General features: G+C 36.0%; 1 non-coding gene across 1 annotated transcript; it reads left to right on the forward strand.

The window, feature by feature from the left end:
- The first annotated feature begins 8,868 nt into the window (after positions 1–8,868).
- Positions 8,869–9,026, forward strand: LOC119825848. The gene has a single exon (XR_005287311.1). It is a non-coding gene; the product is annotated as a U1 spliceosomal RNA (small nuclear RNA).
- The last annotated feature ends 5,118 nt before the right edge of the window (positions 9,027–14,144 follow it).

A 14,144-nucleotide genomic window follows, 5' to 3' on the forward strand; every position in this document is an offset into this window, starting at 1 on the left:
TGTCCCAGTCACCCAGATTGAAATAACTATACTGAAATTGTATTAATTAAATTACTGCTTGGCCCATTATCTCTAATTTCTTATTGGCTAACTTTTACATCTTAATTTAACCCATTTCTATTAAACTGTGTGTCACCATGAGGTTGTGGTCTATCAGCAAAGTTCCAGCACATCTATCTTTGGTGGCAGATCCATGGCATTTCTCTCTCCACCTTCCTTCTCCCAGCATTCATTTCCACCTTCCCCCACCTACCTATGTTCTGCCCTATCAATAGGCCAAGGCAGTTTCTATATTCATTAACCAAGAAAAGCAACACACAGACAGAAGAACCTCCCACACCAGCCAGTCAGTCAGCCAGCAAGCAAGCATACAAGCAAGCAACAACCAAAAGAGTATTCTTGAAAATTTAATATCATAGAGACTATGATTTTAATAAAAATGTTCAAAAAGAGCAGAAACACTGATTTGTGAGATAATATTTACCTTACCATTCCATTCAAGCTAAATGATCATCAAGAGAAAACAATGATTTCTAAGATTTGTGTTTTTACTTTACTTACTTAAAATCAACTTTATCATGTGCAGCATATTGCTGATGTTTGTGTCACGATTGCTTTCATTCTGCTCAAGCACTTTCCAATAAAAAGGGCCAAGAGTCACTCTGGTATAATTGTGATCTGAAGTTATCTTTGCATGTGGCTGTTACAGGAGGGACCCAAAGGATAATTTTGCTGTTTTGATACAGAAGAAAACTCCGAAATCCCCCTAAGCCTAAACATGCGTTCCCTAAATGTGCCGTCATGGTTGGTGTGTTTTGATCTAACATTGTATTGGAAGAGGAGACTTTGTTTGGACATATCCTCATGTACTACTGACTGTTGCTATAAAAATGATGCTTAATCTCTCCACAGTTTCCATTGCTTTTCCATTAAAATCTGGTGTTTATTGCAACAGAATTTCAGATTTTGCAACATGATAGCCTGAAAGACAGGCCAGCACAGGCAGCTCATTGGAAACAAGAATTCTTGTAATTCCAACAGCCAAAACACTGGCCAAACACCCCAAGGAGAGAAATGATGCTCAGGTAGATACTGGCGATTTCCCGGGACTCTAAGGCTTTGGGCAGAATTTCTTTTTGTCAATCTGTGGATGTCATTTTGCTATGACTGTTGTTGATATGGTTTGCCTGTATTTCTGTTACCCATACTATCCTGGAAGAGACTTCCACCATCTGGATGTGGTTTTTGTTTGTGGGAGAGATAAATTTGGTGTCATTGACATATCCCTTGTATAAACATATTCAAATAAGAAGAAAGAACACGGATCAAGATGATCTAGATTTCCAGGCCAGACAAGGACAAGTTATTTGATACATACAACTAAGTACGAAAGCACAGAAAGCATATTTATGGTAAGAAACATTTGTGGGTGATTCCAACATAAGCTGACAATACGTTTGGGGCAGACATGTGGCCTGCATGCAACATGGACATCTGACAGTTCAAAGGCAGCATGAGTCTCTACACTGGTAAACTTGTGAGAGTTTTATAGTCACAGTTCTAAGTATCTTGAGATGATTGCTCCATTATGAAGGCAGCTGTGAGTTTAAGACAGGAAGCTAAAACTTGCGACAAACTCTTGTGGCAAGTCGAGAAATGAGCTACATGATAACAGTTGGCTACCATGCAAAATTTCCTCTTTATTCTATGTCATTTTTTCAGAATATTTTGTTTCTAATATTTTTGGTGTCTTATTGAGTAGCAAGTCTGATTTTCTTTTGTGTTCCTGTACTTGCTAATTTTTGTCATCTTGACACAAACTAGTCACCTAGGAGGAGGCAACCTCAGTTGCCTCTGTCAGATAAGGCTGGGAGCATGTCTGTGGGCCATTTTCCTGATTGATGAATAATAAGGGATGGCATAGGCCACAGTAGACTATCCACCATTGGCAAGGTGGTCCTGGGTTGTCTAAGAAAGCAAGATTTTGCAAGTCATGGTAACAGAACAGTAAGCAGTATTCTTCGTGGCCTTTGCCTCATTTTCTACTTCCAGGTTTGGTCTTGAGTTTTTGCCTTGGCTTTCTTTCAGGACTTTTAACCTGTGTGGCAAATAATCCTTCCTTCTTCCAATTTAGAAGAACCTACTTAGGCCATGGTCTTTATTAGAACAGTAGGGAAATAACTAAGTCAGAAATAAATCTGATAGTCAAACAATAGATGAGATAGGTTTTTAGCTCATTCAAATGCTCTATACTGGTTCTTTGATTAAGAAGTAGACTTTGGAACTGAAGAGATGGCTTAGAGGTTAAAAGCAGTGGCTGCTCTTCCAGAGGGACTGAGTTCAATTCTCAACAATCATATGGAGACTTTGGGATACATGCATGCAGAACACTGTATACATAATAAATAAATAAATCTTAAACAATTAAGTATACTTTGTCTTATTTAATGAAGAAAATAAAAACAAGTATCTGAGGCCAATTACAGACTCATTTCTACACCTTCTTTTAATGAAGCTAAATTCCCAGTTTCTCCCAGCTCTGTACATATAATGACTGAAGTTTCAGAAATTGATGTGGGATTCCCCTTTGTATGCTATGGATATGTCTTATTGTCATTGGCTTATAAGTTGCTTTCGGCCAATGGCTTAACAGAATAAAGTCAGGCTGGAAGAGCTATATAGAGGAAGTAGGCAGAGTCAGAAAGATGTCATGAAGCTGCTACAGCAAACAGACACTGGACAGATCTTTACCAGTAGGCCACAATCATGTGGCATTACACAGATTAATAGAAGTGGGTTAATTTTGATGTAAGAGTTGTCCAGGAATTAGCAAAGCAGTGTTGTAATTGATATTGTTTTGTGTAATTATTTGGGCCTGGGTGGCCAGGAAACAAATGAGCAGCCTCTATCTACAAAATGGCACCCAAATGTTTGGGGATGATGCCTGCCACCCACTTCGGGTCCACATGCTTGTGTGCCCTCTCACGGTTGGGAGAAAATTAGTTGGGACCATGCCTGTGGTCCAGTGCTCCCTGTTGGATAGGTGGACAGGATCGGGTCTACTAGGCAGGGACAGGCAGGAGAGCATAGAAGATTCTTGCCACCATACACAGAGATGTTTCCAGGCTGCACAACGTGCTGCATGGCAGATTTAGCTTTTACTCATTAAAAAAAAGGGTTTATATTCTTTACGGTGTTACACAGAGTGGAAGTGGTGAGCATGGTTCACAGTTCCCACGCGGTGGTCCCAGAGCTGGTGGTAAGGTACCTCTGCCATATTGAAAGTCTGAGAGAGGCAGAGCCAGCACCCAGGGCTGCTGCTACCATACTGCTCAACATTTTAAGGTGCTCCTCGTCAGAAAATAATTACAGATGTGCAATAAAGACAGATACAGGCAGAAATAAACCTCTGAATGGGTTACAGTGTGTTTGAAAAATGTACATAGCCTTTAGAGAGAAGAAAAAGAATATAGAGAAAATAAAACAAAGTCTTTAAAGAGACAGAGTCTCATTCGTCCTTATATTCCTCTCCAGTGATGGTATTAAAGGTGTGCTCCAACACTGCCTGGCCTCTACAGCTAACTAGTGTGGCTTCTGGGATTAAAGGTGTGTGCCACCACTGCCTTGCCTCTATGACTGACTAGAATAGCTAGCTTTTCACTCTGATTTTCAAGCAAACTTTATTTATTGAGATCACAACAAAATATCACTATACATATCACTTATTATATGCATTATTTTCTTCTTTTAAAATTGCTTGACTATTCTTCATTTACATTCTTTTATAAGTTCAAGAGTCACCTTGTTGATTACTGCAAAATCATGCAACTGGGAAACAAATGAGCAGCCTCTGCCTATAGACTGTGCACCAATGTGAGCCAGCTAAATCCACATAAAACCTGGTAGAGCTTGAAAAGGAATTCTAGACACAAAAGAACAGAATTAAGCATGGCTTTTTAGTATATGGCATACTTTTCTCAGATGTGCTCTGTTTTCTGGCAGTGAGGAGTAGTGGCATGGCTTCTTTAAGAGAGGTCTTCCAGACTCAGCATTAGCAGCAAAATGTTGTGTGGTTTTGAAAAGGTGGCTGTTTGATTTTTGCTGCCAGCATGAACTCTTTCAGGAGGCTGAGCACTTAAATGAGGTCTATGAGCAGTTTGTTACAAATTGCTTACTGGTGACACAGAGCTGCTGCATACCTGGAACTGGGGCAGTGCACACAGCTTGCAGAGGCCATAAACATACCTCTGCCATGTCGGTCTGGGCAGAGCCAACAGGCAGTGCTGTCGAGTTTGTCCTAGCCATGCCCATTGAGCATTTAAAAAGAAAAGAAAGCACTCTTAGTGAAAAAAATAATTACAGATATGCATGGAATAAGGAAAAATTCAGATGGAAAAGACCTCTCAATGGGTCACAGTGTTGGATAAATGTATGTAGGTTTTGGAGAGAAAGAAAATAGTTATAAAAAGAAGTAAATGGTTTAAAAAAATAAAACAAAAGTCTTTAAAAAGACAGAGTACAGATAGTCATAGATTAAAGGAGTAAAGATTATTAAATAAATATTAAACTTGCAGAAAACGTAATAGAGTAAAAATAATAAGCCTTGTAAAGATGGAATATATTCAGAGTCTGGAGTATGTATATTATTGTGTTTTCTTTTAATTTTTTGACTGTGAATGAGCTAAGTACAGGGGGACATTTTATTGTACATGCTGCTAAGCTTAACCAACATATGTTTTTGTACAGCTCACTTAAAATGTAATGTATAATTAAGAAATACAGGTTAATAGATAGTTATCTATAATAGTCAAGCTTGTAGTCATGTTAGCTTGTAGTCATGTTAATTAGGTTTTCTAGATATATAGAAATATATTTCAGTTAGATAATCTTCAAACCTTTCAAAGACCTATGAAATATGGCCTATTAAATGTTTAAAAAATTAGGATTTTTCATGACAATGAGTCACATCTGCTACTGGAAGCATGAATCTTCTTCAAGTGCAGTAAAGAGGCTACTTATTTAATTTGTTATCAATTTGGGCAAGAAACTGCTCTTGCCTGGACTGGTTTATGTTATACTGTATGAAATGGACTTTTAGGACCCACAGAAATATGACTGCTAAAGTTGACTAAAGAAGGTGAGACAGCCCTTCAGGGTTCCTGCTTTATGGAAGAGTCTGCCAGACATTCTGCAAGACACAGAAAAAAGTGACTGACAATCTGCCAATAAAGGCAGAACTGTCTTTGAAATTTTCCTGCTTCATGGAAAAGTCTTCCAGATAATATGGCCTATAGGCTGAATATTGGATGCTCCAATGTTACAGAAGAACTTTGGGTGACTGTCCAGGCAGTGACATGTTTCTGTCATTTCTAGAGATTTGGAAGTTGCTTACAGTGTACTTGTTTGCTTAGGAAATATTATATCCTTCTTGAGTCTTTGATGGAGTTGAAGAATAGATATCTATAGTTTTCCTTAGTTATGATAAAAAATAAGTAGATATAAATATTGTAACTATAACTATTGCTTAATATCTGTTTTGTTATATGTAATTTTACTCTGTTAAAGTTAAATCATTTCTTTTTATTTAGACAGAAAAGGGAAATGATGTGAGATTCCCCTCTGTATGTTGTGAATATGTTTTATTGCCATTAGTTAATAAAGAATCTGCTTTTGGCCAATGGCTTAACAGAATATAGCCAGGCTAGAAGAGATATATAGAGAAAGAAGGCAGAGTCAGAGAAATGCCATGTAGCCACCACAGAAAAGAGATGCTAGGCCTAACCTGATGGTTAGGCCACAATTATGTGGTAATGCACAGATTAATAGAAATGGGTTAATTTATATTATAAGAGATAGCCAGGAATATGCCTAAACTATTGTTCAAGCAGTGTTGTAATTGATATAGTTTCTGTGTAATTATTTGGTTCTGGGTGGTGGGAAACAAAAGAGCAGCTTCTGCCTATAAGAAATTAATCGGCATTGGTTAATAATCAATGGCAACTAGTCTTCCATGCCCTTAAGGCTGATTTTGTTTAATCTTGTTCTTGAAATACAGTGCCTCCCTTTCTTTTCTATGGGTCTCAGGAGGCATGAAGATGCCACTAAAAGAGTTATTACTGGACACTGTAAGAAAGATTCTTATGTTTTACCCTTTTAACCAGACATCTATTATTTAATCAGGCTAATTTATAGAGAATATTTTTAGTAACCTTTTTAATAGTATAGATTAGTCTATGTCAAATAATACTACACGTAATCTAGCAGATGTGTTTTGAAAAATTCTTGCAAACATTATACTTTCAAGGTTATATTATTTGGAGTCTTTCAAAATGCTACATTGAATTCATGGAGTTTTAGCTAGCTCTAGCCTCAAGTGTTAGTTCTCTATTAAAACAGTACCAGATCTAGGATACTAAAAAGAAGACAAGGTACTTTGTAGCATAGGGAAAGTCTGGTCTAATCCATGTATTTGTTTACTTGGTTTAAGAAAACAATCAGCTTATATGATATGCCAGGCACTTTAGAAGTGAAAGCAGATGCTTTAATTAGGGTTGATGTGAACTCTATAGAATGTGCAATTATAAAAAATGAGCTAAGAAAAGGAGGTTATGCTCCAAGTTCTATAGTCTAAACATCAATGTTAGGTATTTGTCATCAGCCTTTTAAAAAGCTGCTGCTTTTAAAATAGCCATAGTGATGGATGACTTAAATCCAGACAATAACAGCCCTTAAAAGCAAGATTAACCACAAAGAATTACTTCCTTTCGTTTTAAGAAATCTTGGACCTCTTAACAAATCAGTAGATGATATATTATAATGATTTTTATATTAATATGCTATATCTGCCATTAAACTGGTTGCATTATCCATAAACTTAGGAGACAAATAGGTTTCTCTAAGGACAAGTTGCTCAATAGCTTGTTTTTAATGGGGAGTGAGCAGGTCTTTAGGGATGTAGATGTCAACCAGGGATTGCTCAGGATCAAATGCTGTCTTAACCAGCTACATTGCATATAAATGATGTAATTCACAGTAAGACAATACAATTAAAGCCACAATAAATTTAGGGCACTTTATTACACATAAACTGTTACTGTGAACATTTGTGCCCTTCTTTAGCAAGCTCTGCTATAACTCATCAGGGCGATTATTACTTAAGTGTTACTGCTTGATATTTTCAGGATGCCCTTTCCATACTATTGGCGCAAGGAAATGTTACATTATTAAAACAATAGCACCACCAGCAAAGGGGACAACAAAGAAAAAAGCAAACCTCAGGAGAGAAGGACAATATACCCCTAGGGTCAAAGAAATAGGTTGTCCTGGAATTTTGCACAAGCATATCTTGTGCTATGGTTATAATCAACATCTGTGTATCTAGAGATGCACTGTAGAATTGTATAACTCACCTTTGAAAGTGTACCTTCTCTTATTAGACACTTTACACACAGAAACTTCTATGTCAAAATAATTTCTCATCTGAACATTGGATGATGTCACAAAAGCTCTTAAGCAGTAATTACTGTGCTGTGCACAACTATTGAAAAAGCGTGATAGAAATTAGCAGATTGTTAAAAAGAAAACAGGTGAAGGACCACTTTAGCAATGCAACTCAAGTGAAGAAAACGGTTTCCTGTGTTTTAGGTAGGAATAAGCAGGAAATCAATTGCAGGAATCCTAAACGTTGAATCTGTATTTGAAATATTTTAAAGAATTTAGTGTTTCTATGTAGACTATTCTATTAGTCAGAAGTCCAGACCAAAGAATTTATAAACAACAGATTTTTTTCTTGAGTCAGAATATCCATTGACAATGAATGATGATGTTTAGAGATTTGAGGATATATATGCATACTACCAGTGACTGAAAAATAAACCCTAAGATAATAATATCATTCGTATTTTTTTCAGTATCTGCCTTGTGAGCAAGGAATAGATCTCTCATTGCCTCCAGTTACTTTATCATAATTCCTGTCTGTTAGGGTAATTATTCACATGTAGACCTTTTCTTCGGGCACTGCCTGTTCTGGTCTACACAGTTTGATTCATGATGTGTTCTTTACTGAAACAGGACTAATGAAAGTAGATAATCAATAGGTTTGCCACAAGGACTAGATACAATTTGCTATTCTTTATAGGTAGAGATTCAACAAAGTTTAAGACTATGAATACGGGAGAAATTAATTTTAGTTTATATTCTAGGATTCTTTCCAACAATGCCAACAATGATATTCATTATATGTTGCTAGCAATGTACCAAAGTGTTTCTTATAACTTTTGATATGTGGAAAATTTATAGGTTAAGAGATACACAGTCATAATTTGTAATTGTTGTGTGGAAATGACATTGAGTATCGTTTCATGTTTAGAATAACTCTTTCTCTGTTTTGTGAATCTCCATCAGTTTTATACATTTTCTACTGAATGGTTGAAATCCTGACCTTGTTAGAATGTTGTAGTATGTTCTAATTACTTCTATCAACATTTAATTTGATGACTTTATTTATGGCATATCTTCTTCTACACATTTTTAAAGTAAACTTATGAATCATAATTTCTTGACTTCTAGGTGACTTTTACTGATTTTTTTCATGCTGATTTGACTTTGAAAGACTTCTGGTACTTTAGAAATGCTGTTCAATGCAAAAAACAAAGGAATGTGTTAAAATTCAACAGTTTAGATGTGACTATAAATTTATTGTCTTATTTGCTGATAGTAATCACCTATACTTTGATGATTCCAGAAAATGACTGAAAATATTCAGAAAAATATTTTGTAAAATCAAGAGAGGGTAATCAATAAACCACAGAGAAGCTAATTAAAACAGAAACAAATAAAACGAAATAAGCTTAAAATTTACATCTAAAGATGCTTACCTGGTAGGTGAGATACCATGATCATGAAGGTGGTTTTCCTAGGGCGAGGCTTGTCCATTGCACTCTGGATGTGCTGACCCCTGTGATTTCCCCAAATGCAGAAAACATGACTGCATAATTTGTGTTAGTGAGGGCCTGCATCCTCCCTCTCTCCTGAAACGAATTACATCTAAAGATGTTCGATAATCCTTAGAGAGGGACATTATACCTACTATGTGCATCTAGAGAAAGCCTCAATGTCATAGACCAGATTATGTTCTGAAATTAATAAATGAATTTAAAACAATCTCTATAAACTACTTGATACTGAAATTTTGATTTAAAAGCTTACATTGGAGCCGGGCGGTGGTGGCGCAGGCCTTTAATCCCAGCACTCGGGAGGCAGAGGCAGGCGGATCTCTGAGTTCGAGGCCAGCCTGGTCTACAAGAGCTAGATCCAGGACAGGCTCTAGAAACTATAGGGAAACCCTGTCTCGAAAAAAAAAAAAACAACAAAAATGCTTACATTGGAAAAATTAATGGAAATGGTGATTCAAAAATGAAAGATCTTTAAGGTCTGAATATTTTTTGCATACTTAGCCAGTCACAAAGCTGAGAAAACTGAAATCAGAGTAATATTTCTATCAAAATTTAAGGGCACAAATGGAAAAAAAAATTAAAATGTAAAAAATAGAGTCACATATACTTTAAAATGTAAATGTAATAAATTGTACTTTCTAGTTAATAGAGAAGAGTTGGCCCACACCACCAATGTACAAATTTTTTTCCACATCCTTGCCAACATTTGGTGTTTGTTTTCTTGATGTTAGCTGTTCTGACTAGAATGATGTGGAATCTCCAGTACTGACCCTTACATTTTTACCAAATAAAATGTGCAATCATGGAGTGATTAAATTTATGAAAATAAGCCATAAAAGTTATTGAGGAATATTCTCTTTAGAATTTCATTAAAATGATACAGTATGGAAGTAGCAATTTCTAAGTTGCAATAATATATTTCTTCTTCTATAGGAAGTATTGCTGAGTAACAATCACCCAAACAGAAAGTGAAAATTCAGATTAAAAACTGGGAAAGAATGTTTTGAATTAATTGGTATAGTATTAAGAATGAGGAAAAGTTCCAATATCTAGGTTTAAAACGTGACTAGAGATTAAGAGCAGAAAAGAAAATTCATGTGATTCTTAAATATGAATGCAACTCAGCAGTGCTTGCCACATGAAAGCTACAAAATCAATCTTGTTTGTTGTGTCAATTAACCTAGAAAATTGCCAATGGTCTGAGTCCTTATTATTGACTCTTTTGGAAGAGATTTTTTTTTTAAAGTAGTTCACATATAAACCTGTTTGTTTCACTGAGTTCTTGCTCAGTCCATTTATCATCTGTGTAAAGGAGGGGTACTGATTTTTTTTCAGTTAATCTTGTATCCTGCTACATTACTGAAAGTGTTTATGAGTTGCAAAAGTTTCTTAGTAGAATTTTTGGATCGCTTATGTAAACTATCATATCATCAGCAAACAGTGAGGGTTTGACTTCTTTTCTTGTTTGTATCCCGTTGACTTCCTTTTGTTGTTTTTTATTGCTCCAGCCAGAATCTAAGTACCATACTGAATATATATGGAGAGAATGGGCAACCTCTCTGTCTACTTCCTGATTTCAGCGAGATTGCTATAAGTTTCTCTCCATTTAGTTTGATGTTGACTGTTGGCTTGCTGTATATTGCCTTTATTATGTTTAGGTATGTCCCTTAACTTATGCTGGATAGGATGTTGGGAAAATGTTGGGAAACTCGAGTGCATAATTTGTGTTAGTGTAAAATATAAAGCCAAACACTCTAACAACTGAGACATTAAGAGATGTCTGACTCCTGCATTGCTGGTGAGAATGCAAATTGGTAGAGCCTTTTTGGATATCAGTATGGGAATTTCTCAGAAATTTTGGAAACTACTAACCTCAACACCCAGCAATACCACTTTTGGGTATATACCCAAAGATGCTCAATTGTACCACAAGGACATGTGCTCAACTGTTTGTAGTGACATTGTTATAGCAAGAACCTAGAAAAAATCTAAATGCCCCTCAACCAAAGAATGGGTAAGGAAAATGTGGTACATTTACATAATGGAGTACTACACAGCAGAAAAAAATGACACCTTGAAATTTGCAGGCAAATGGATGGAACTAGGAAACATCATATTGAGTGAGGTAACCCAGACCCAGAAAGACAAATATCATATGTACTCATTCATAAGTGTCTTTTAGACATAAAGCAAAGAAAACCATCCTACATTTTACAATCCCAGAGTACCTAGACAACAATTACGACCCTACGAGAGACATACATGGATCTAATCTACAGGACAAGACCTCCTGAGTAAACTGGAAGCATGGGAGAGGGTTGAAGGGGAGGGGAGAGAAAGGGAGGGTAGCAGAGAAAAATGTATAGCTCAATAAAATCAATAAAAAATAAACCCATTAATGATTATTTATGTCGCTATAAGTTTTCAGATAATTTTTAGCTAGCTATCCAAATTAAAGTATCAATACCCTTTGACCTAGCAATCTCACTTCTAGAATTTTTTTGTTACAATAATATGTAAATTATATAGTTTATAAATGTTTAATCTCTTTAGTAAATGACATTTTGTAAGCTCCATGAGGTTGTGTAGGAAAGAAATCTTAGCTCTGGGGGACACTGAGGCAAGGGAATAAGAGTCCAATTTGGGCAACACCCTGAGAAACTGACTCAGAAATAATCAATAATAATAAAACTTTAAAGGACATATGTTTAGAGTAAATAGAGGCAAAGACTTATTTTGTATACTGATAAAAACAAGAGAATTTATTATTAGTTAGAGTGCAACAGAGTGAATAAATATAGTATTTTATCATATTTTTTAAAGAGGAGATGTAAGGTAGTCTGTCTTTTGAATTTTAAAGCCTGTGCCTGGGAACGTAGCCTAATGGCAGAGCACTTGTCTAATGCCCATAATCCCCAAACTCAATCTCCGGCACTACTGAACAAACCCTCTAAAATATGTGAAGTTTATCAACTGTTTAGAAATAAGATTCTAAGAAAACTTGGATATTAGATAAGACTATTATTTAAGATATTCTAGCTGCTTTTCTGAGACCCTGAGATAGTTTTATTTCTATTGCTCTGACAGAATAGAAAATTAAGGGAGACAGGATTTATTTCAGCTCTCAGTTTTAGACAGTAGTTCCTAACCCTGGAGAAGTCAGGGCAGCAGTAATGGAAAACAGCCAGTCACATCACAGTCACAGTCAAGATTGGGGAGAGAGGAATGTGTACATGGTCATTTGGCTGCTTGCTTATGGTCAAGTTGATTTCATTACTCTTCTATAGTTTCCTTAAGTTGACAATGGTGCTGCCCACAGTTGGCTAGGTATTCTTACATTCATTAACTTAAGACAACATCCCTCAGACACATCCCAAGCACGTATACTGTAGCAAATGCCACATAGAGACTCTCTTGGTGATTGTAGGTTTTGTCAAGCTGGGAATGAAAGCTAACCACCAGAGACCCCAGGACTCATAGACTTCCCTTCTTCTTCTAAAGCCGGACACTCTACCCACTGAGGGTTAGATACATTAAGAGATGTTGTGCCACTCAATATTTGTTTGATTTGCTTATGACATAGAATAACAGGAAATACAGCTTTAAATTGACATTATATAGGAGTTCTCAACCAGCCACTCATTTCTGACTTAAAAATAAACATTTCTTCTTTTGCTTCTAGTAATTTTTCAAAATTTTTGTGTACGTGTGTAATGTTCATGTATGCATGCAGATGTGTGTGCAACAGAAGGTGGTATCCAACTCCCCTCAACCCAATATAGGTGTTGGGAACTGGATTGGGATCTTCTGTAAAAGCAACAAATGCTCTTAATAGCTGAACTACCTCTCTAGCCCCCTTAGAGACATTTTCTAAGAGGAGCCTAAAACTGCATAGCTGTTCCTCATTAGGAAAAATTTGTTTAAGAATTTTCTATCCCAGTTAGCAAAGTATCATTTGAAAATATAAATGTATTCCACTCCTTTTAGTTCTAGGTTCTGTAACAGTTATTTGTGGTTTTTGGAAGGGTATTAGTAATCATAGTAGCAATAGAATATCAATAATTATATCTTCTAATTTCTCTATGCTAAATTTTGGAAGTGTTCCCTCCTCTAATCTGTCCATCTTTTCATCATCAAATGTCAGTTTTTGCTGTCAGGTGTTGAGATCTAGACAGATAGATCAGTCCCATGGTTTGTTTGTTTTGTTTTTAACTTTTCCCAATTAGCTTTCTGATTAGTCTGGAGCCTATCAGGGACAACAAAGAAAGGAGAATGAGACACTAGAAACCATGCCTTATTCAAGCCTTTTAATACTGAAATATTTAATGTAGTCAAGTAAGGATGGAAGAAAAGACTGGCTTAAAATAGAAAGTTGAACGTAGGTAGATAAGATAGTACATACAGAATGCAAGCTAAGTAAAGAAGCATAATGTGTTGAAGCCTTCCAAATGATATACTATTCCTTGGAAATGTTATGAATTTCCAAGCTACCTCCATGAATAAATACAAAAGAAATCCACACACTTCAAAGCTAAATAAAAATCATCGCTATTATACACTTTAATTGTCAATAAACTGCAGTAAAGCATATATTATGGAATAATAGGTGTATGAACTGCTGTATCTGAAAGCTTTTATTAAGCCCTAATGTGATCTACAAGTGCTAATTATGTTTTTACAGTAATAATTAAAATTGTTAAATTGTTGTTACCACAGTCCATGCTTCAGCATTTGTTGAGGGTTTTTTTTTTTTTTTTTTTTTTTTTTTTTTGCCATCAGATTCCGCCCCCCAATCCCACAAGAGCTTTCCTATTAGAGTAGAAACAGTCTTTCAGAAGTTGTCCTGGTAGCATTTATACAAAATACTGACACCCAATTCATATGTGCACACATGAGCATGTAAAAGCACACTTGAAGAAGCATATTGGCAGATACACAATCAAAGGAGAATAAATTGTTGGAGATTTGCAAAGAAAGCAGTCAGATGTCCAAAAATAGGGAAATTCATGTGTGAGGTAAAATTTGGAGCTAAGTTTTGAGAAAATGATAATAGAAAACAGGTGAATGAAGTTGAATAGTCAGGGCAACAGGACACATGATAGTAAAACTAGGAATTTGAAGAACGTAAAAAGGATATGGTCAGGGCAGTGATGGCGCATGCCTTTAATTCTAGCATATGGGAGGCAGAAG

Source organism: Arvicola amphibius, chromosome 10 (assembly GCF_903992535.2).
Source record: "Arvicola amphibius chromosome 10, mArvAmp1.2, whole genome shotgun sequence".
Taxonomy (NCBI): domain Eukaryota; kingdom Metazoa; phylum Chordata; class Mammalia; order Rodentia; family Cricetidae; genus Arvicola; species Arvicola amphibius.